The following is a 21,931-nucleotide window of genomic DNA, read 5'->3' as shown; positions in this document are numbered from 1 at the left end:
TTCAATAAAGTCTTGATGTTTGCATAACATGTGCAAAGAGCCAAGGACCAGGAAAACGACTAATTTTAATTACCAGGAAAGCTGTAAGAACGGGATCAGAGAGCTCCAGTGGTATCTTGGCTTCCAGCTACTGGCTCTGTGCTCCTTGCCAATTACAGCCTCTCGCAGCCACTGGGGGCAAAAGCCACGCGTAGAGGATCCATCCAGATGAACGCAGGTTTGGGTTGGACGCACACACATGTGAACAGCGTGTGCCTCCTGGTACAGGTGCAGCCCAAAGCTCACGCAGAGTTCCGAGTATAGATAGGCTGGCAGAGAAGAGTGTGTGTGATTCCAGACTTGTCACGTACAGGTGCAAGCCACATGGAGTTGGAGGCAAAATGCATGTAACAAAATGTATTTCATAAATACTGGATTACCACCACACACATGAAACTGGAGCACTCAAAGACAGGGAAAGTGGAGAAACCTGAAGAACAATGACACTAAAGCTGTCACCTCAGATTTACTACCTAGGCTTTTTTTTTTTTTCAACTCTGGACATTGTGATTTCCAATGTGATTTTTCTGGACATTGAAAATTTCCGGAAAAAAAAAAAGACCAAAAACAAAACAAAAAGCAACAACAACAACAAAATAACAAACTGCTATTTCTTTTGCTGTTTCAGAACTGACTCTAAACCACCACCCCACTCACCACTCCCAAGGACAAGTAATAACACCCCCAGTCCCCGCACTCTTAGATGAAACTCGCATGTATACATAAAAAAAAGAGAATTGCCTCCCAGTTAGAACCTAACCACACTCTTCCAAGTGCCAGTTCTGCTCTGGAGCCCACATAAGTGAGTCTGAGCCTCTGGCTGTCTGAGCTATCAACACAGCCTGGCAATCAGCAGGGACAGTGGCAGGCCAAGGGAGGAAAGGACCCAGACTCTGTCAGTACTGTTAGCTCTCAGTGGAGAGGTGGCCAGGTAGGGGAACAGCCTTCATGACTTTGGAGAGAAAAAGATGGGAGGGATGGGAAGGGAATCGGTTAGCAAGTGATGCCAGGGGAGTACCTTCTAAGAAAAGAAAGAAATCCAAAGCCCTGCTTGAGGCACACAGTCTTTTACAGGCAGGGACATGCTAAATGAGCCTTTGCAGCGCAAAGCAGTGAGGCGCCTGGCGACGGTGACAGCGCGGAGCGGGAGGGGCGCGGGCCGCTCCGGGAGAGACCCAGCCAGTCAGGGCGCGCGGCGCGTGGCGCGTGGACGCATTGGAGCATCCGCGCGCGCGAGCCCGGAGCAGCAGCGGGAGGAGGCGCCCACTTGCACCTGCCTGCATCTCTCAACTCCTCCGCCCCATGCAACTGACTGCAGCCAAGTGCCATTAAAGCTGGCAGTCAGGAGGATGCCTCACCTGGGTCCCTTCTGCTGGGAGAGGCAGGGCAAACCAGAGGAGAATTCCCAGTGAAGGACTCAGAACTCTGAGATTTCTCTTCTGTCACAGGCTGTGGCTCACCTAAGAAACTGCTCCACCTGAGGTGTGTCCAGGGCACGAGGATGGAAGATGAGGATTGAGAATCACCAAAATGAACAGAGGCAGCTGGCGTCTCATTGGTAAGTGGCTGGCATTCCTTCGCTGGTGATTGCTGCCTGTGATGCTGCACTTCGGTTCCCCAGCCACTTAGGGTTTTTGACACAATCACTTCTGCAAAGCCATCCTTCCTCATCGTGTTGCCAGAGGTAAAAACTGTTCATTGGTGCATGTTTAAAGACAGGGAAAACAGTGGGTTTTTGTTTGTTTGATTGTTTGTTTTGTTTTGTTTTTTTCTCTGCTGGGATTTGATGTTGAAAAGTTGAAGCAAGTATAAAACCTATTGTATGTTTCATAAAGCCACCGGAAACAGGAGAAAAAAACTAGAAGCAAGTATGCTTTTTGGATGGCAAATGTCAGGAGGGATAAGAATGCTTTTTTACCAAAGTAATAAAATGCTTTGGAAAACAAAAATGAAATGGTGTTCTCAGGTCATGGCTGAGAATCTCATAGACTGAATAATTGAGAATACAGACAGAATACCTGGGCATGTAGTGGTGCAATAACTTGTTAAAATGCAGGAGAGATGCAAGCAGAGTTCTGCAAAGTTTGGGACTGAGAAAAGCGGCACCTCGAATTATGCTGAGTGATCTCCCCCACGTGTTGTGCATAGATGTTTGCTGAATATATGTTCCCAGTTTCTTATTTTTATAGGGATGTGGGGAGAGTGTTTTCTCAATTTCAATGACTATGATGTTCAGTAAGCTGAGGATTGCTATGACAACCTGAAAATTTTTAGGTTGCTTAAATTTATTTTATTCCAAAAAGAAAAAGAATTCACCAATATTTCAGAATAATTTTATGTAAAATTAGCATGAGTAAGACAAAAGCATGGTAATTGTAGGACAGGTTTGCAAGAGAGCTTTAATAGTACTATGTGTGGGGGGCTTTACCCATACACAGTTCACATGCTTTTATGAAAAGAAGTCATTTAGGTAATTCAGCTCTCTGCTCTGATTCTGAGTCTTAGCCATGAGAAAGAAATGAAAACAGTAGCAAACCTTAAAATTGCAGTATCATTTAAAAAAGAAACAATGAATTAAGTTTACAAACTGTTGTAAATGTAATTGGTTGTTACTGGGCTGCAGCACACCTTCTGAATTACCTCTAAATGTCACTGCAAGCTATAAGTTCTGCATCCTGATTAACACCAAGACTAAACTGAGACTAAGACAGGAAGAAATGCTTACAAAGTGTCAGTGGCCAGTGGTGAACAACTCACCTGTCGGGCTTCCCATAATTTCTCATTTCATGCTGGAAGTATTTTAGTATTTCACCGTGCAAAGCCTGTCTTAAGCTTGGCAGGCATGCTTATATTGATGAGATGATAAACAGTCAATGACTATATACGAGTAGATTTTACAAAGTGGCTAAAAAAGTGGATGTATTATGTAAAAAGTGAACTAAATCTAATTAGTGGTAGAAGGAATATAGTTAAGACTGAAAAGTTAAAACAATAAATGTAATATAGAAGAATTTTTGGACTAGTTATCTTAGTTGGGACACCAGATGTAAAAGAGGTTAGATAAACAGACTGCTCAGTGTAAAGACTGGGACTGGTGTTTCCAGGTAAGGAAGGGTGAACACCTTAATGTTACCTAAAACTTCTGAAAACTACCAGACTATAAATTGTATTAGACCCCTCTCTGGTTTCATATGCAAGCAAATAGAAAATTAGAATACTTGGAAGTTAGAAAATGAAAATGAATACTGTGATGAACTAAATGTTACACTTTGGCTTGATTCTGGGAGTTTCACATACTTTTGAACAGTATCTGGAAAGAAAGAGTTGTGGGATTTTTGAATGGATGGCTGATATACCTGAAAATTTCTCAAGGTTTGTAAAATTAGTTTGGCCATTACAGAGCCTGAAACCTAGTAGTGACTGGGTAATAAATCAGGAAAAAAAACCTTAAAATTTACAAATAGAACATACTTATTTTTTAAACATTATAAATCAGCTGTGCACCAAAATATTTTTAAACTGCACTTTAATTAGTTTAATTTAGTGGAAAATGTAACTTGTTTGTTATATGTTTCTTTAAGTGTCCTTTTGTTTGATCATTTGTGGAACCTTTACTATGTCCAAGGTAGCAGGTAGGAGTGTGGCTTGCTTGCTGGTTAAGCTGACTTAGCAAATGGGAACAGAGGGTGTCAGTGAAGGGCAGAGAGCTCATCCGAAGTTAGCAAGTGGGGGGGTGCTGGCAAAGGCATTGTGGAGTTTTCCATACTGCTAGATGAAACAAGAGATTTGTTTCTGTAAAGACTGAAATAAAATCAGGACAAATTGTCTAACTATGATACTGTGAGGATGACTTTGGTAAATAAAATGTAGGCCTGCTCAACACAATTTATAACAGATAGAAGTAAAGCCATGTCACTAAAATCTCTCTGTTCTATAATCTATAAAGCTAAGATATGTGCATCATTACAATTTACTTCATCCACACCATCACACACACTTGACTACCTAGTATTGTAATTACACATGAAATATATTTGAATGCTCTTACCAGAACATAAAGAAATGCCTGATTTCTCCTCAAAGACATATATGCCTTTATGTGTTTAGATTCTCAAACTCTGGCATCTAAAGCTTATATATATGCCTTTCTTTCTTATTCCTCAAAATACAAACGTGGACTGACCCAGTTGTATGTTTCTGAGATGCTGTGTTTCTCTAGACAAGTATTAAGGCTACATTCAGATGTTTCATGAACTTCTCAGCACTTTAAAGCAGGAGGGAACCTGGTCAGAAGCTCAGAGCTGTGCATCCCTGCAAGTCTATTTCCTGACCCCTTGTGATCAAAAAGTCCACATTAGAAGCTGGTTCACTTTAAAAGTAATGACGTTCATAAAACTCCGTAACACGTGAATTAGAATTAAAGACCATGATGAACTTTTCCAGTCTCTCTGCTCTTTAAGAGAATTGAATATTCCTATGTATGTGATTAGTAGGTTATGATAAATAGAATATATTATTTTTTCAATTAGTATCAGACTTATTTTTTAATAAATGACTTCTATTAAAAGTCAATAAAACAAATTACCTTGTTTCAATGCAGTAGCTATTAGGATAATTTTAAAAGGCTTTAGTTTATACAGACTAAGTATTTAAAAAGCCATGGTTTATAATTAAAATTACTAGTCAAAATTATTTTCACAGAGTTAAATGCGTTGGACTTGTTTTACAAAAACTACTTTATAAAACTTACATTGTGTTACATACTAAATTCCTTTGTCAAATTTAGGTGATTTTTATCACTATTGATCTCAGGACTTAAAATGCAAAGTGTTTGATGATATTTTCTGAAGCATTATGTTGCCTCTGTCTGCCAGTGAAGCGCTTTTTACATTGTTCACGAAGCTAAACATGTGAACAGCAAACAGGAGTTCTCCTCCTCCACTGCATATAATAACACTCTTTGAACTGAAAAACAAACAAATTTCTATCTATGGGAATAATATCTATGGCAACACATTTTCTTAATCTAGTAAAGTGGTGTGAATGTGTCATCCGTTAGGATCTTTATAAACTGTAGGATTGGCCTCCTTTAGGATGCTATTCAATATGAGATTGCTTCAATCCCTGATATATTTTAAACAGTTTCAAATAAAGGTTGATTAGATGACATCAAGTGCAAAGTTATGAAGTTAATTTTCCCTGTGGTTTTAAAATCAGCAATTTCTTCAAAATTCCTGCACTACCATTTTTAAAAATTCATCATTAGACTTTTTGTAACAAATGAACAGAATCTCATGTTCCATGAATGCGAGTTGTGGTTCCAAATAGTCCACACTTCAGTATGCACAGACCTAATGAGTTTAGGTTTGTTAGAAGCTCATCAGCCTTCCTCCTTCACAGCTTGGATCCTTTGATCCCCTTTAGTTATGTTACTGTTGTCGCTAGGGCGTCAAGTGCTATAGTGAAGAAATATGGGGAGTAGACAGCTTTGGAGTTCATGTGTTTTCATACTAATACAGATTAATGATCCCTGTGCCTGTTACGAAGTGTGAACCTGCTTTTGTTTCCATCATGATGAGTACTGTGAAGCTTATTTGAGTTATAGGCAGCTGGGTTTGGGCCTGAATGATGAAGGAAGTGGTCAAGGCTGATCAAAACCTTTACTTTGGTATCATACTATTAGAATCCTCAGTAGGAGTTGAAACAGCAGAGACATTTTTTTTTTGACAAGATCTAGAAACACCTCATCATCTCCCATAATGCCTCTAGTCACTACCTGTTCTGTTCATGTTGTCACAATTTTGACAAGAACTAATGAATAAATGGGCTACTTTATGAGAAATCCACTCTGCAGTACATCAAATTTCATCTGTACTTTCACAGATATTGAGCTTCGTGTTTGAAAGTATGTTTTTAATTAAAAAGGTGCTCTCCTCTAAATAAGCCATGTGTAAACATAACAGGGGGAGAGTACAATCTGTTTGAATTCACCTAGAATTTCACATGTGATTTCATACAAGATTGTTCCATTCAATAGAGCAGTATTTGCTGAGATACTCTGGTACCTCAGACTTTAACATTACAGAATTATCCGCAAACTCCCTGCTGATTAAAATGAATACTAATGAGAAGACACAGTAAGTGACAATAGGAATTTTTAAAGCAGTTCTTACATTACTGGAAAATCATTTTTGTTTAGGTAACATTTCATCTTCATTAAATGTTACATGGTTCACTGGGCAACCAGTCTAAATTAAGTGTTATCTCTGAAAACTTATAAAACATTCTGTTTAAATTAGACAGGTGTGCCTTTTGAATTATTTTGTTATTTTTAAATCTACCTTTTCAAAATCTCTACCAAATTAGCTTAATTGCATCTCCTACTATCTTGTAAAATATGAAATAATTGGTTAGTGATCATTTTACATTATTTAATTTTATTTTATTTTAATTATTTTGACAAGTACTTCAAGTTACAGCCTTATAAGGAATCTGGAACTTTCATCTTCTCAAACTAAGACAGAGTCTTTAAAACTGTTCTTTTCTTACATCAGTGGTGCAGTTCTAATGACAAATTTTGGATGGTGATTATTATATTATATTATATTACTGTTGCTAATATGACTATTTTTTTAAATACTGACATATTTTGAGTTATTGATGTAAGTCAATGTGTGAGAGCACAGTAAAACATGACAGATTAATGTCCTCCTGATCACATGCCCATCATGAAGATTAATTAATGGTAACAGAAAATGTGAGGTGTTAACTTTGCTGGAATAAAAGATTTAATTAGGACCCAGTTCTATTCCAAGGCATGTTGTAGCATCAAATTAGATTAGCATGTAATAAATGTAATTCCTGTGTTTTCATTAATTACGAGAGAAAAGTTGAACTTCAAGGTTTGAAGGGTTAGCATGTAAGTTCAGTTCATTAACTTAGAAAGAGACTGTTGATAAAACGACAGGAGAGCTTACATGCTATGTGAAAACCTTTGTCAATGAACACATGGGGCACTCAAAAGTGACCTCATGTACAAGAAAATCTAAAAGTTTGATCTATGAAACTTGAAAAGATTTTGTAATAATAAATGTCTAGCATGTGACTCAGTGACACAGAAAAAAAAGGAGAAATGAGAGTGAAACAATATCCTAATGAAGCGTCAATATTTAATTAAAACTTAAACTGGGAATTCTTTGGAAAAATAGTGTTATTGCATCATTTGATAACAAACCAGAAAGCATACCTCTTAAATAATTCTTTCTCCTGAGTTTTAAGATTTAAATGTCAAGTTACATATAAATTGTAGGTTTACTATTACAATGTTAGAAAATGAAATGAAAAAGAAGAATCTGTAATATATTTAGATTATCTGAAACAAAGTTCTATGTTTAACCGAATAATAAAATTATTCAGGATAAATATAGATTCTAAAAGCTACAGTAAAGTTGATATCTTTAATAATTGCTATGATTTCTCACATAATGTTATTTCAGTGATGAATTGTCTTGAAGCTTTAATATTCAAATTGTGATAAATATATGTCTGTAGGTGTGAATAAGAATTAATTTAAATGTTAGGTATTTTTGTCCTTTAAATATTAAATATCTACAAATTCAAAATCTAGATGTATTATAGACAACATGAGGAGGTGTTGCTGAAATGATTTATCTGCTCTACACAAGGCTTTTTGGAATCTAAATATGTCCTTAAAATTTACAAGTAGTTCTTGTAGAAACTATAAAACATCCTTCAGATACAATTAATGAGCAATCCTTGATAGTCTTTGACTTATTAATTTATTTGATGACTTATTTTCCTAAAATGTGTTTTAATTCTTTCAGTAATCTTAGTAAGACTGCCTACTTAAGATTTAAATTCATTCTCTGAAGTTTGAGATTATAAAAATTTACAATATAGATTATGTTACCTTGTACGACTGTATTAATGTGCTCCTCATGTTTTCAGGGGCATTGTAACTATACAACCCGCTGCACCAGAATCAAGAAAAGCTCTCTTACTCTTAAGCTTCTGTGCTAATTACTCGCATGAGCCTCGGAGTCCAGGTGCAGTTCTAACTAAAAGGAAAGGGCACTATGCAGATGAAGCATGGAGGGAGGGGCGGGGTGAGAACACATGAATTGGCTACAGACAAGAGAATTTTCCCGATTATTCTTTGGATATCGGTGTAATTTTTCTTTATGGAATCCCCTAGGTTGGCTTATTTCATGTGGGTCCCAGCTCTGTGTTAGCTGTGTTTCCTTCACAGAGTCTAAGTTATTTTACTACTGTGTTGTTTTAAGATCTCCTTAACCAATGTAAATGAACAGAATGTCATAGAAGGTTTGGAATTTGAATTGTAGGATTTTGTTTAGACTATAGTGCATAAGCAGTATGATATAATTTTCTGAAACACTCCTTATTGTCTTAATTATCACATGATAATAGTAGCCATTAAAGATATATAAATCATAAAATGAGAATTTTAGGATTATTAATACTGTATCATTAGTGTATCATTATGCTATATCTATAATGAAATTTCTTTTTAATTTTCATTGTAGCTTAAAACTATGAAATAGCTCTGTTTTTCTTGGGTTGTGACAGTATGATCGCTGAAGAAGGGACTGCAAAAAAAATTGAAAGCCTGTGTATCAATCAATTGCTGATCTATGTGACTATTTACTCAGATAATTTAACTAGACAGGAATTTTTTAAAAAGAAAAGGGAAACCTTTCAGAAGTAAAATAGCGTTATAACAAAATCAAAGCCATACCCTAGCATGACTGAAATACTGTTCAGTTAATAGAGGGGCTGACTAGTCCACACAAGGCTGTGTGTTCTGTCCTCAATACCACACATACGTAGTGTGGTGGTACATTCCTGTACCCAATAACTCCAGGAATGAAAGGAGGAGAAGGACGGATTCAGGTTGACTCTTGGTTACAAGAAAAGTTCTATGTCAGGCTGAATTTCTTGACACAATATTTCAGATATAGAAATAAAGAGAAAGTGGGAGAGAATGGAGAAAGGAGAAGGGATACAGTTGAGGTAGAGGATGGGGAGGAGGGAGAGAAGGAAAAGAAAAGGTGCTATCAGTAGTAACTCAGTCATTATTGTCCATTCTGTAGATTATGTGCAAATACAGATGATCAATGTGATGGACTGTCTCCTCCAACAAATGGAAGCATTAACCCTTGACCATCTTGGTTTTATAGAAAAATATTAGCTATTGATTGTGTAAAAATCCAAAAGGTTCATAATTGTAAAACAGTGGGAAACCTTAATACACTGGACGCCTTTAAATGAATGAATAGGGAGCCTTTAAAGAGCAACCAGAGAAGCATGATTTTGTTCTAAATGGGATATTGTCTTTCTCAACAAGAGTTAGCATTTTATAAAATATTAGCTCTTCTTTTCCCTTACTATAAGTGGGCAACACATGACTTTCCCCCCTCTTTATGAATCCTTCAGAAAATTAAATGCTGTGAATTTGAAAAGTTCGAGTTTTGATCCAGTGTCATTCATGTTTTCCTGAATTTGGAGGTCTTGAGGAGGCAGAGAATTGAAAGAGAGAACTGAGTACTGCAGCAGCAGAGTGCACTCGCTCTGACATACACAAAGCAAACCCACAGTTGGTGTGCTCAGGAGAGAACAATTGGCTCCTGAGGCTCAGTTTTGAATTTGACACAACTGATTTTCAGTGTCTTTCTCTTAGTGACACACAAAAAATCTCTCCCTTTCTGGGAGGGGAATGATAGTAGCCTTGTGACCAAAGTAAGAAGGGAATGAGAAGGAAGAAATCGCTTCAGAATGGCACACTTTACCATGCAAGGTCAAGATTTAGCTTAGAGGTTTATTTTTATTTTTTTATTAGATGTTTTCTATATTTACATTGCAAATTTTATACCCTTTCCTCATTTCTCTTCTGAAAATCCCCCTATCCCATCCTCCCTTCCCTTGCTCACTAACCCACCCACTCCCACTTCCCTGTCCTGGTATTTACCTACACTGGGGCATCAAGCCTTCACAAGACCAAGGGCCTCTCTTCTCATTGATGTTCCACAAGGCCATCCTCTGCTACATATGCAGCTGGAGACATTAGTCCCTCCATGTGTACCCATTGGTTAGAAGTTTAGTCCCTGGGAGCTCTTGGGGGGTACTGGTTAGTTCATATTGTTCTTTCTCCTATGGGGCTGCAAACCCCTTCAGCTCCTTGGGTTCTTTCTCTAGCTCCTCCATTGGGGACCCTGTGCTCAGTCCAATGGATGGCTGTGAGCATCCACTTCTGTTTTTGTCAGGCACAGACAGAGCCTCTCAGGAGAGAGCTATATCAGGTTCGTGTCAGTAAGCACTTGTTAGCATCCACAATAGTGTCTGGGTTTGGTAACTATATATGGGATGGATCCCCAGTTGAGACAGTCACTGAATGGCCTTTCTGTAAGTTTCTGCCCCAAAGAGCTTAGAGTTTTAACAGGTAAAACTGATTTAATTCTACCTAAATATGCATGGATATTAGAATTTTAGTTTTCTGAAATTAAACCACTTTTACCAGGTCCTTGTGTGCCACTCACAGTGGTTGGTAATACCTTTGGTTCATGTTTTTGCTTTTCATGATATAATTTTATTTGCACATGTTGAATGTGATTCTCTCTCTTTGGACATTTTTTTTTTCTTTTGGTTGTTTGGTTGTTTTCACTGTAAAAATCAGGTCTTTATGTTCTTTTAAAATATTACTTACATCAGAAATTCTAAACTGAGGGAAAGGCAGATGGTTTTAATCTTGTGTAATAACAAAATGATGCAGACTATTCCCATGCATTTAATTATTTCCTTCTTTCATTTTATTATGGCTTTTACTACTTTAAAAGTAATTTTTTGAAAGAGTCTTTTTAATTATTTTTTTATTTTTGAGGTCATACTCTTACTAAAATATTACCTCCTTTCCTTTCTTCCCTCCAATTCCCCCTCCCCACTCTTCTTCAAATATATGCCCTTTTCTTTGTTTATTTGTTATTGCATGTCTATATATATAAATATATAAAACGGAATATGAGGCAGATTAACTAATAATAAATTTAAATTCATATTTTACACGGTGAAGCAGTTACTAAATTTTAGAGCAAAAAAATAGAATTGTTTGAGTATAAACACATTTTACAAATTTTTTTTTTACTAGAAATGATAATGAAATATATTGCTATCCTGATTAGTTTATTGATGGCTTTATCTTGATGACTTTGGCAATAAGAGTTGTAAAGTAAATATGCTTTATTATTTATTTGGTAAATACCATGCCACTTTAATGGTGTAGCATATCTAAACAACTAATCAACCTCTTCATCAAATATTTACCAAGTAGTCTATTATAGAATATCAAACAGAAATGAGTAGTAAAAAAATAAGAATAATCTCTTTCAAACAACTGTGATAAAGCTTTATAGGGTATGGAGATGTTGGCAAAAAGGAAACAAAAATCAAAGTAAAGAAAGAGACACTCAAGTAGGAGGGGGAAATTAAAGGAGGCAATTGTATTATGTCCAGCAAGGATTAGGAAGTAGGAAGTCCTATTGTGAGCTATTAAAATTTTCCCTATAATTGGTATTTCAGGCAAAACAAGGTTGCATTTTTAAGTGGATTTGTCTTTTGATATGATTTAAAGAATTGAATATGTCGTTTATTTTTTCTGGTTTGAGCATTAAAAACCATCACACGTTCAAAGTAAGCATACCATTGCTAAGACAGTATTTAGGTGAAAGAAGGATGTGGCCTCTGTTCTATTTTCTCACTCAATTATTTCACCTTCAGAGCTCCATCCACATAACAATACATAACAGTATATTTTCTAAATTAATAAAAATTCTGGTGTATTTTTTTGCAGCTGATAATGATTGAAAAAGTTGTCTATCTGAGACAAATTTCTCTTTCATCTGAAAGAATGACTTTATTAGATACTGTTACCATTCTGTCTCAAACACTCCAGGAGAATTCAAATGTTTGTAGATAAAGAAAAGAAAATTCTCAGAAATCAGTGCTTCTTAGTGTCTTTTCTAAGAGTAAAAATATTACAGGTACCATTTTATAGATGGCTCAATGAAAGGCAATATTTCATAGAATTGCTTTCCAGAAATAAAAAATAAGCCTTAATGATTCTTTTCTTCCCTTAAGATGGTTTCAATGCTATAGAACAGCTTCAGTAGGTTCTCCAGGTTTTTCTGTAAGTCAAGAGTGCTCTGCTGCATGGGTGTTGAATTCTGACTACCACATATGTTCAATCAAAGATGAAGACATCTAAATGAATAAACAGTGCCATCTTCATCTCCTTTTATCTTATGGAATTAACAATGAATGACATAAAAGCTAATGAAATATATTGTGTTATATGTATTTACTTATTTAAGTATCTGTCAACTGATGCTTCATGATCCTGTGTGTTATTAACTCTAACCAGCATTGGAAAATGGGAGAATGCAGACAGCTTTATATGGTTTTGGGGGAGGAAGATAGTTAGCTAACAAGGGCCTGCTTGAGTCATGCAATAATTTGGTTCCAATGTCTTAATTGCCCTTCTTTTGTGTATTTTCATTCCTGGCCACATCAACTAACATTTTCTATAAAGTGTACTAGGGCTCTACTTTTTGCTCACCTTTGCTGATGACCTGCATTGCTTATTAAGTACGTTTGTAACATCTTAGTGCATTTGAAGTAGCAAGGCTTCATGATTTTGATTCATTTTTCCTGATAATACCTAATATCTGCTGTTATGTTTTCAAAAATCTTATGTCCTGTCCTGTGTGGACAAAACGTCAGTTCAGAGATTCTGTCTGCTTTGCCATCTATATAGTTTTGTGCTATTGTATTGTATAAGTTATATACACGTTACTCAGCATAAAAAAAAGCCCAAAATCATAGGAACAAAGTAGAATGAAAAAAACTTCTAGTCAAGTGATAGAGGAAACACTTTTAGCTTGAGAATAAAGGCTGCTGAAGTGGCTGGAGAGCCACATGCTGTACTAAACTCCTTATTTAAATTCAGGTCTTCGCTCACATAAGGTGGGAGTAAAGGCTGGTGCTTCTGCTACCCTCTTACTTTCACTCATGCTCACAGACATAGCACACAAACAACACTAATAAATAAATACTTTTTAAAAGAGAGGGCATGAGGAAGTAGAAATGTGGACAGAGCAGTTACAGTCATGGGAGTTGGGTAGTTACGTTAGATTGCATGAGGTCCATAGGAGAAGCATCACCTTAAACATTGGGCATCTGACATGTGAGTGGATTGAGAAAGTGACATCACCTGACATTCAAGTTTATTTGCATATATTGCAGATATGTATATTAAAAGTTTTACATAACAAATTGAATAAAACCTTTGCCATCACTACCAAGAACAAAGAGTATGGTGAAAGCCAAGTCTCACACTTGCACACATTGCCAAGTCCCACCTTCTTGATATTTGCTACCCCATCACACTTTTTATACATGCATCCTTCCAAATATGGCATTTTTACTGTACCTGGGTATCTGCAGAACAGTTTAAATATTTTTGTGTACACAGATCATTTCAGGGTAAGTATATAATGGTTTATAAATTCTTCTTTGATATTGATAAACTCATTCCAAATATGAAAACAAATATGAGTAAAATGAAAACCCACATACACATTTTAAAATATGTTTTAATTATATCTGGGAGTAAATCTAATGGGTCAGGAAAAAAAACTCTATTTAAAAGTTTGGTTTCACTGATAGCTATCCCTCCATTCAGGTAAAACCAGGAAGATATTCTTCATCAGTCTGTTTGAGTGTACATTTTCCTGCTGTGCCCAACTTAGTCTGCTATCCAACTTCCTCTCTATGCCAAGAGAATACAAAATAACAAGTCTCATTTTGTTCTAGTTTATGTTAATAATGTGAACTTCGTTTTCTATATTTGAGTCTAAAATTTCTGTCCATTTCCCAGGTAAGCTCTCTGAGGGTGAAATCTTTTTCCTGTTCATTTTACTTGATAATAGAAACCAGAAGAGGATCGAAAGCATAAGTCAATTGAAAATGGCTTGGGATGAAATTTACTAGGAAATGAAGGCATGTCTATGATAAACCAAAGATATTTACATAAATAGTACTGTCTTTCTCTCTCTCATTCTTGTAAACAAAAGATTTAGTGGAGGTACAGCCACAAGGAGAATGCTCAGGCTGGGTAGGTACAAGAAGGCTAAACCTTCTGTTGTGTTTGATTGAGCCTTCCAATGGCTCTTCCATTGCTTCCTGCACTGGCCAGGTCCTTGTCTATTCTTCCCTTCCCTGCTTTGCATCATATTAGTCTGACCAAATAGCCTTCTGTTTGTTTTTTTCTGGTGGTCAAATTTTCAGGAAACTTTGTGCTTTGTTTTGCATCCATCTGCAGGATGCTGCTTAAGAGCAGCACATTAGTCTTTTAGGAATTCTTGTCTTAGTTCTGCTTAATATTGCTGGGATGAAACATACATGACCAAAAGCAACTTGGTGAATAAAAGGATTTAATTCACTTACACTTCTAGGTAACTGTGTGAAGTCAGGACAAGAACTTGAACAGGATAGGAACCTGCAGGGAGGAACCATGAAGGGGTGCTGCTTTTTGGCTTTCTCATCTTGCTTTGTACAGCCTGCTCTTTCATAAAACACCACACAACAAGCCCAGGGGTCGTACCAGATGTAATGGGCTGGACCCTCCCCAATAAATTACTAATTATACAATTGGCTCACAGGATTGCTTACAACCCAATCTTATGCAGTCATTTTCTCAGTTGAGGCTCTCTTCTCTCAGGTAACTCTAGCTTGTGTCAATTTGACATAAAACTGTCCAGCACATAATTTTATGCAACCTGAAACTATATACATTTTATGTTTTAGATCTAACCACAGAAAAGCCAAACCTGTCTTTATATCTTCATACATCTGTTGAAAATATTTGTTTTCCACAACCTGATACTCCCACTATCTCAGTAAATAAATGTAAAGAAAAAATGACTTTTCTACCATGTGTTTTTTTTTCAGTTTTACAAAACATTTGCATAAAATTTGTACTAAGATTTTCAGTTCAACAAACTGTTGTTTTTTAATACAATGTAATCTACACAATATAATGCTGAAAATATATCAACATTATAAACCAGAAATAAGAAACAATTATTTTTATTATAGTAGGACAAAAAGTAAATTTTCTCCGTACATATTCTTGTATAAGCTGTAGGTTGGGGCTTGTCTTTGACCTAAATAGATCAAAAGAATAAATCATTTCTGTGATTTATATATTTCTAATTTAGAAATTGAAGTACTATGTAGTCTTCAATCCTGTGCTAGTACATTTTTTTATACTTGGGCCTAGCTAAATATTATTTAAAATTTGTTGTTTTATTGTTTTGAATACAACTAAACATCATAACTAACCTATAATCTAACAAAATTATCATTTAATAACAGAGAAGAAAACTGAGTGAATATGCCTTGTTTATTTAATATAATTTTAGATAAACTGAGTTAAAAGAATTTTAAGTCAAGTATGATTGCAATGTTCATAAAAGTGAAGTGCTTCACTGCCTCTATTCTGACAAAATATAACTCAGCAACTCAATGATTCATCTTCACGAAAAGAAAATAGTTATAAACAGCAAAGAGCAAAAGAAGAAAAAGAGGGGAGGGGAGGAGGAGAAGAACGAAGGAGAGAAGGAGAAACAGACAGACAGAGACAAAAAAACCCAGAGAGCCATTGAAAGAAAAAGAGAAATTAAGGCAGATACACACAGAAAGAGACAGACTGAGAGACAGAGACAGAATTATAAATCTCTGAAAGAGAAACTGATTTTGATATCCTGATAGGAATACCATGTTTGAGCCCCCTGAGTGTCTTCATGCCTGAGAGCCTGCTCTTAAGCCTTTCTTAGCCTTCTGCATTTGTCTTCTCGGCTTTCAGGAACTATTCTTTCAGTCAGTCCCTTCTGAATAGAAGTTCAGTGTCATCAACAGGGAGCCGTTGAACTGAAGCAAGAATCAGCCTTTCTACACTCTTATTTTTCTATCACTATAGAAACTTAGGCTGTTATTCTTTGCATTCTTTTTGCTTCAATAAAAACACTAAACAGCAAAAGTGAAATCAAAGACCGAGACTTCCTTTTGAGACCAAGGGAAAATAGCAAGTTTTAAGCTGTCAGACACAAAATCATAAGCCATGGCACACACATCCAGTGTCACAGCACTGAAGTCACCTCTCACTCTGATTTTACAGAATAGTGGGTAGATGCAAAAGCAATAAAGAAATGATTATTGCTTCTTTGGGCTTTGTGTTGAGAAGTGGGTCTCCTGATTCTTTCTGTAGTATCCATGTAAAGGAATGCTTTCCTGTGTCTTCCAATGTCTATGAGGAAGTTTCTGAGAAATGTGCAGGGAGCAGAGAAAGCTCAGTTGTAAGCTGTTTGTTGCAAGAGCACACAAAGCTGAATTCAATGCTCAGTACCAACACAAGCCAAATGTCATGACTACAATCAAGATGCTTGAAAGATGCAGAGGGAAGGGAGGGTCCTTGAAGCTCACTGGCCAGTCAGATTAGATAAACTGAGATGCTGCCCTTACAGTGAGACACTGTTTCTCAAAAAGTAAGGTGGGCTGCTATTGAGAAAGATGCAAATAGTGACCTTTGAGTTCCACCTTCTTACATTGTACATTCTTACAGTCCTTCATGTTCACACATAGACACATTCATGAATACAATTGTCATGATATGAAAGAATACTTATCACCATAAAGCATCAAAGAAAAAGAATTTTAAAAATTAAAATGGATTTTATACATTTTTGTTGCATTATTTTAGGTAGTGGGCTATTGAGAAATGATTTGATGGGCAGTAGACACTTATGTCTGCTTAGTGTCACAGTATCACAAGGCTATTACAATCAGATAAAAAAAAACATATAAGTATTTTCTCAATAGCAGAAAGGTGGAATGAGAATCGGGCAACTTCACATTGTTTTATCAAGGTGATACATGGAACGTGGTGTTGGAGAAAATGGCAAAGTTGTTACAGGAGGAAATTAATTCTGACAATAAAACAACTAAGTGACAGAACTAATGTCGTGTGTCTAACTGTATTCAAACCTGCATCCAAATACCAAGGAAGCTCATTACGTATTACGGTATTAGATACAAGCAAAGCCTACTGTAGCAAAGATTCATCAAAACAACTATAAAAGGTATATTAAATACACATTTCATGCCAGTCAGGTCCAAAGGAGAGTATAATCATCTCATAAATATCTCAGAGAAATAATGTACATCAAAAGTTAAAGTTGTGTGTGGCCCTCTCCTTGAAGAAAATACAATGCTACCACTTTTATTATTCATTTAATACAAATAATTTCTAAGAGTTTGTATTAATTGCTCCTCAACTTACTCAATAGATGGGGAAAATGTAATAATTTTTCTCATAACCCACACAAAGTTCTTAAGCTAAGGTAGGTTTACTGCACTCCTAATATTTTCTAGTTATTCAATATACATAAAATGGACATAAACTCAAAAGGTAAAAATAATGTTAAAAAGTAGAAAATAATCAAATTTCACTCATAGTGCAATAAGGTGCTATACCTTGTCCATTCTCAGATCATAAATGCTGTCAAGAAGAACTAAAATATACTACTGTAACATTTCACACAAAATAGATGATGTTCTTTTTTTATCTTAAAAAATATTATCAGAAATGAGGTGGAATTGAAAGCATTAAATGTTACTTAGTATAAAAATATATTTTTATATATCCAAAGTAGGTATTTTATATTAATTAACATCAGTATTCAACTAGTGTTCTTATTTCTCTGTTAAAAGAGAAACATACAAACACAGAGAAAAAAATGTTGCCATTCAAGCATGACAGTTAATATGGATTATAAAGACTTTAACCAAGATATGAATGTAAACACACATTTTAATATATACATATATTTTAATATATACATTACCAAACCAAACAGGTAATATGTATTTGTTGAAAGTAGCTGTTTCATAAGCTTTTATAACACTGCCTCTTCCTCATTCATCTTATATTAATAAAATATATTTGCCGTACAATTATTAAAATCAAGAAGTGTAAATTATGATACTGATTTTACAGTTTGATCTGCCAGAGAAAGTGAAAAACATACATATTCTTACTCAGTAAGTCTTTTAAAATAGGGCATTCAATTACAGTAACAGATGTACTTAACATTAGGGCACAGCAGAGATAAATAATTTTACGGTTTTTACACAACTCCAAAGACAAAAATATAAAGTCACACCATTTACAAGAATTAATACAGGAAATGCTAATGAATTGATCCAGGTTCTGAGTCATAAAACCGTCTACAAGTATCTGAGACTTTACATTAACAATTAAACCTTGAGCTTAAAATATCACAATGAGAGCAGCTATGGATAGATGGAGACTTCTTAAACAGCTCTAATAATCTCTTTATTCTTCTGAAAAATTGCAAATATGCATATGGTTTTTATAGATGCTTATATTTTAGTAAGCTATGCAGAATTATTTCAAGTGGAAAACAAGGTATATTTTCACATTTTATCTAGATTCATTGAATGCATTTAGCATATTTTCAAATTTTAAATATGGAGTAACAGAACTGTTCATATATATAAAAAATAAAGCAAAATGAGCTGATTAATGGATACATATAACTTCAAGATTAAAATAATCTTTCCTGGACTATTTAAATCAGTTTGAAATTTCTTCCCTTTTATTAGCAGTTTGTCCAGAAGGCTTCATGGTGAGTGCACACACCTGTCTTAATAAGATAATAAATCAAGCCATGGTGTCAGTTTACAGAGAAACTTGAAGGTCATCTCTAACATTGAATCAGTGGAATGTCTTTGAAATTTTTTCTAAATTGGTTTTGTGTTACTAGTCAACAAAAGGCAGAGCAAGGGTACCAAAGGGAGGTGATAAATTGGGCTGGAATTACATGGCATGGTACCAGTCATTTAAAACAAAACAACAGGAATGTGTATCAACTTTAAAGAGAATCAGTTATTGTTGCAGAGACTCATGCTTTTTCACTTTTTCTCTATTTCTAATACTCCATACATTATAATAAAATTCTTAGAGAAGAAGCTGAAAGAGATATGGTTCTGCAGTTTGGATCACATATTATTCTTTCACAAGAATGCCTGTAACTCCATCACCCAGAGATCTGACATCCATTTCTGGACTCTTCAGGCACATGCGTTCAAGCACATATAACTACATACAGAATACCTGTATACATATAAACATAACTGAAATCTATTTTTTAAAAGAATTCAATGACAAAATTTCACAAACTCATACAAATATTATTAGCTGGATTAGTAAATATGAAATAGATACGAATTGACTCATTAGGATGGGTACTACTCGTGTTTTATTGCCTTCTTAATATGTTATAACGCCTGTGTGACCGTTTTCAACTCTAGGGTAACACCTGTCCTGCATATTCAGCTTGGCACAGCAGCTTCCAACTAAAAGCTATTCCTCTAAAACACTCTGTATCTGTTAGTAGCAAACCCAAACATAATTCAATAAATATAACGATGATTTACTTGCATCCTAAGCTCAGGTCTCCACCACAGACATTTTCTTTTCCGAAAACTAGTGGCTCAGACTTACTTTGCTTAAAATGTGTTCATTGTATGAGTTTGGCTAAAATAATCTATAACAATACCCTTATGAAAAATTCTACAATTTTTTCAAGATAGCTGTGAAATTTAGATATTGATATGTAATAAAAAATAGATGCAGCCGGGCGTGGTGGCGCATGCCTTTAATCCCAGAACTCGGGAGGCAGAGGCAGGCAGATTTCTAAGTTCGAGGCCAGCCTGGTCTACAAAGTGAGCTCCAGGACAGCCAGGGCTATACAGAGAAACCCTGTCTCAAAAAACCAAAAAAAAAAAAAAAAAGGTGCATGCATCCAATTATTCTTTCATTTTATTATGAGTTTTATTACTTTTCTAAGAAATCTTATCAAAGTGTCTTTATTTTTTACTTTTGAAGTTATAGTATAATTAAAATATTACTCCCTCTATTTACTTCTTTTTAAACCCTCCCATATATCCCTCTTCAATTTCCTTCTTTCTTCATTCTTTGCCTCTCATTACTTCTCATTGCTTGTCTATATGTATAAGTATATACAATGGATTACTAATAACTAATAACAAATTTCACTTCATCTTTATATATTGAAGATATTGTATATTAGAGCAAAAATAGAATTGTTTAATTTGAGTACAAACAAATGTTTTTCCATAAATGAAAATAAATATATTGCTATTTTGATTTTGTCTGTTGATGGATTTATCTTGATGACTTTGGCAATAAGAGTTATAAAGCAAATATACCTTATTATTTATTAAGAAATACCATGCCACTTTAACGGCATAGCATACCTAAACAATCAATCAATCAATCTCTTCATCAAATATTTACTAAGTAGTCTATTATTGAATAACAAACAGAAAGGAGAGGAGAAACAAATAATAGTCTCTTTCCAACGATTGTGATAAGGCTTTATAAGTATATGGATATTGAAAAAAAGATAAAAATGAAAGTAAAGCAAGACATTTGGACAGTAATTAAAGAAGACAATTTTGTTATTTTCAACAAGGAATAAGTATGCATTCCTATTATAAGCTATTAAAATTCTTCATAGTTGATATATCAACCAAAACAAGTTGCATTTCTAAGTAGATTGGCCTTATGATATTCCATATGAGCAATCATATTTAGTCCACTTTGGATCTCATATAATACAAAGTTATCTTAAAATAAAGTTTAATTGTAAAATTGAATAAATATGAGATTATGACTTAATGTTAGCAGTTGAGTTAACATCATCCACTTATTCACCTGACCTAAATAAAGAAATGCAAGAGGAAAGGCAATTTCCAAATTTCAGATTTTAATGGAAACCTTTTATTACTCATTGAAATGTAGATGAATTTAGTATCCTCTTCTTTGCTAAATGACATCCATATACACCCTGCCTCTTTCATCTGCAAGCCTCTCTAGGAACAAACACAACTGAGGTACCACTGCATAAAGTAAACTTGATTAAATGAGTATTACATGAATTTTCCCCGATAAAGACTGGAAAGAGGAAGAAAGGATACACATTACTAATAACAGAATGACTGTTTTCAAATTCAGTGTGAATACTTGCACATTTATGTGGCTTCTATAACCCGTGCTCTCAACTGGATGAGGAAGAGTAGATAGACTGGCACTTCAGGGCTCTACATATTTACAAAATTCCTTAGGGCTCTGTTCACCTTCATTTTCTGTGCTTCGTATTTGGAAAGAAAGAATGACATCTTGATTGTACTATTTCTAATTTGATTTCCAAATGCCCACTGATTGCATGAATCTAGTGGGTGCTGGGGGCTTTTACAATTAATTAGTTTTTGTGATAACTAGTTTTTGTTTTCTACAAAACAGTCATTAATTTAAATCTTGTAAACTGGAAACCTAAATGCTGGCCTGTGAAGCCAGAGTAGAGTTGTGTCTTTAGAGAATGTGATTGCCTCTGTAATTCTCCAATATTGAGAATTACTTCTGAGAAAGATGCATGATGAAGTTTGCTGACTGACACTTTATCATTAAGAAGAAAAATGGAAAATGGAAATATGAGAGATATAAACTTTTTATATAATATAATTTCAAAGATCAAAGTAGTTAGTGAACTTTTACATTTAAAGAAACAAAAACAAAGAAGATATGTTTATAATAGGATTATTATTTGAGCCGGGCGTGGTGGCGCACGCCTTTAATCCCAGCACTCGGGAGGCAGAGGCAGGCGGATTTCTGAGTTCGAGGCCAGCCTGGTCTACA

The 21,931-nt window shown here is 35.1% G+C and overlaps 1 protein-coding gene across 4 annotated transcripts in view; it reads left to right on the top strand.

Moving 5' to 3' along the window:
* Positions 1-1,272: 1,272 nt before the first annotated feature.
* Cntn5 (contactin 5) overlaps positions 1,273-21,931 on the top strand; it is a 1,179,522-nt gene continuing 1,158,863 nt past the window's right edge. For 3 of the 4 annotated variants that reach the window (XM_029481828.1, XM_029481827.1, XM_029481826.1), the window contains exon 1: positions 1,273-1,723. The gene's annotated coding sequence lies outside the window, so the exon portion shown is untranslated. The remainder of the gene's footprint in view (positions 1,724-21,931) is intronic. The other variant, XM_021171282.2, reaches the window with a different exon arrangement.

Source organism: Mus caroli, chromosome 9, assembly GCF_900094665.2.
Source record: "Mus caroli chromosome 9, CAROLI_EIJ_v1.1, whole genome shotgun sequence".
NCBI classification, from domain to species: domain Eukaryota; kingdom Metazoa; phylum Chordata; class Mammalia; order Rodentia; family Muridae; genus Mus; species Mus caroli.
Note: the sequence above shows the minus strand (reverse complement) of the source record. Positions and strands in the feature narration are given on the sequence as shown.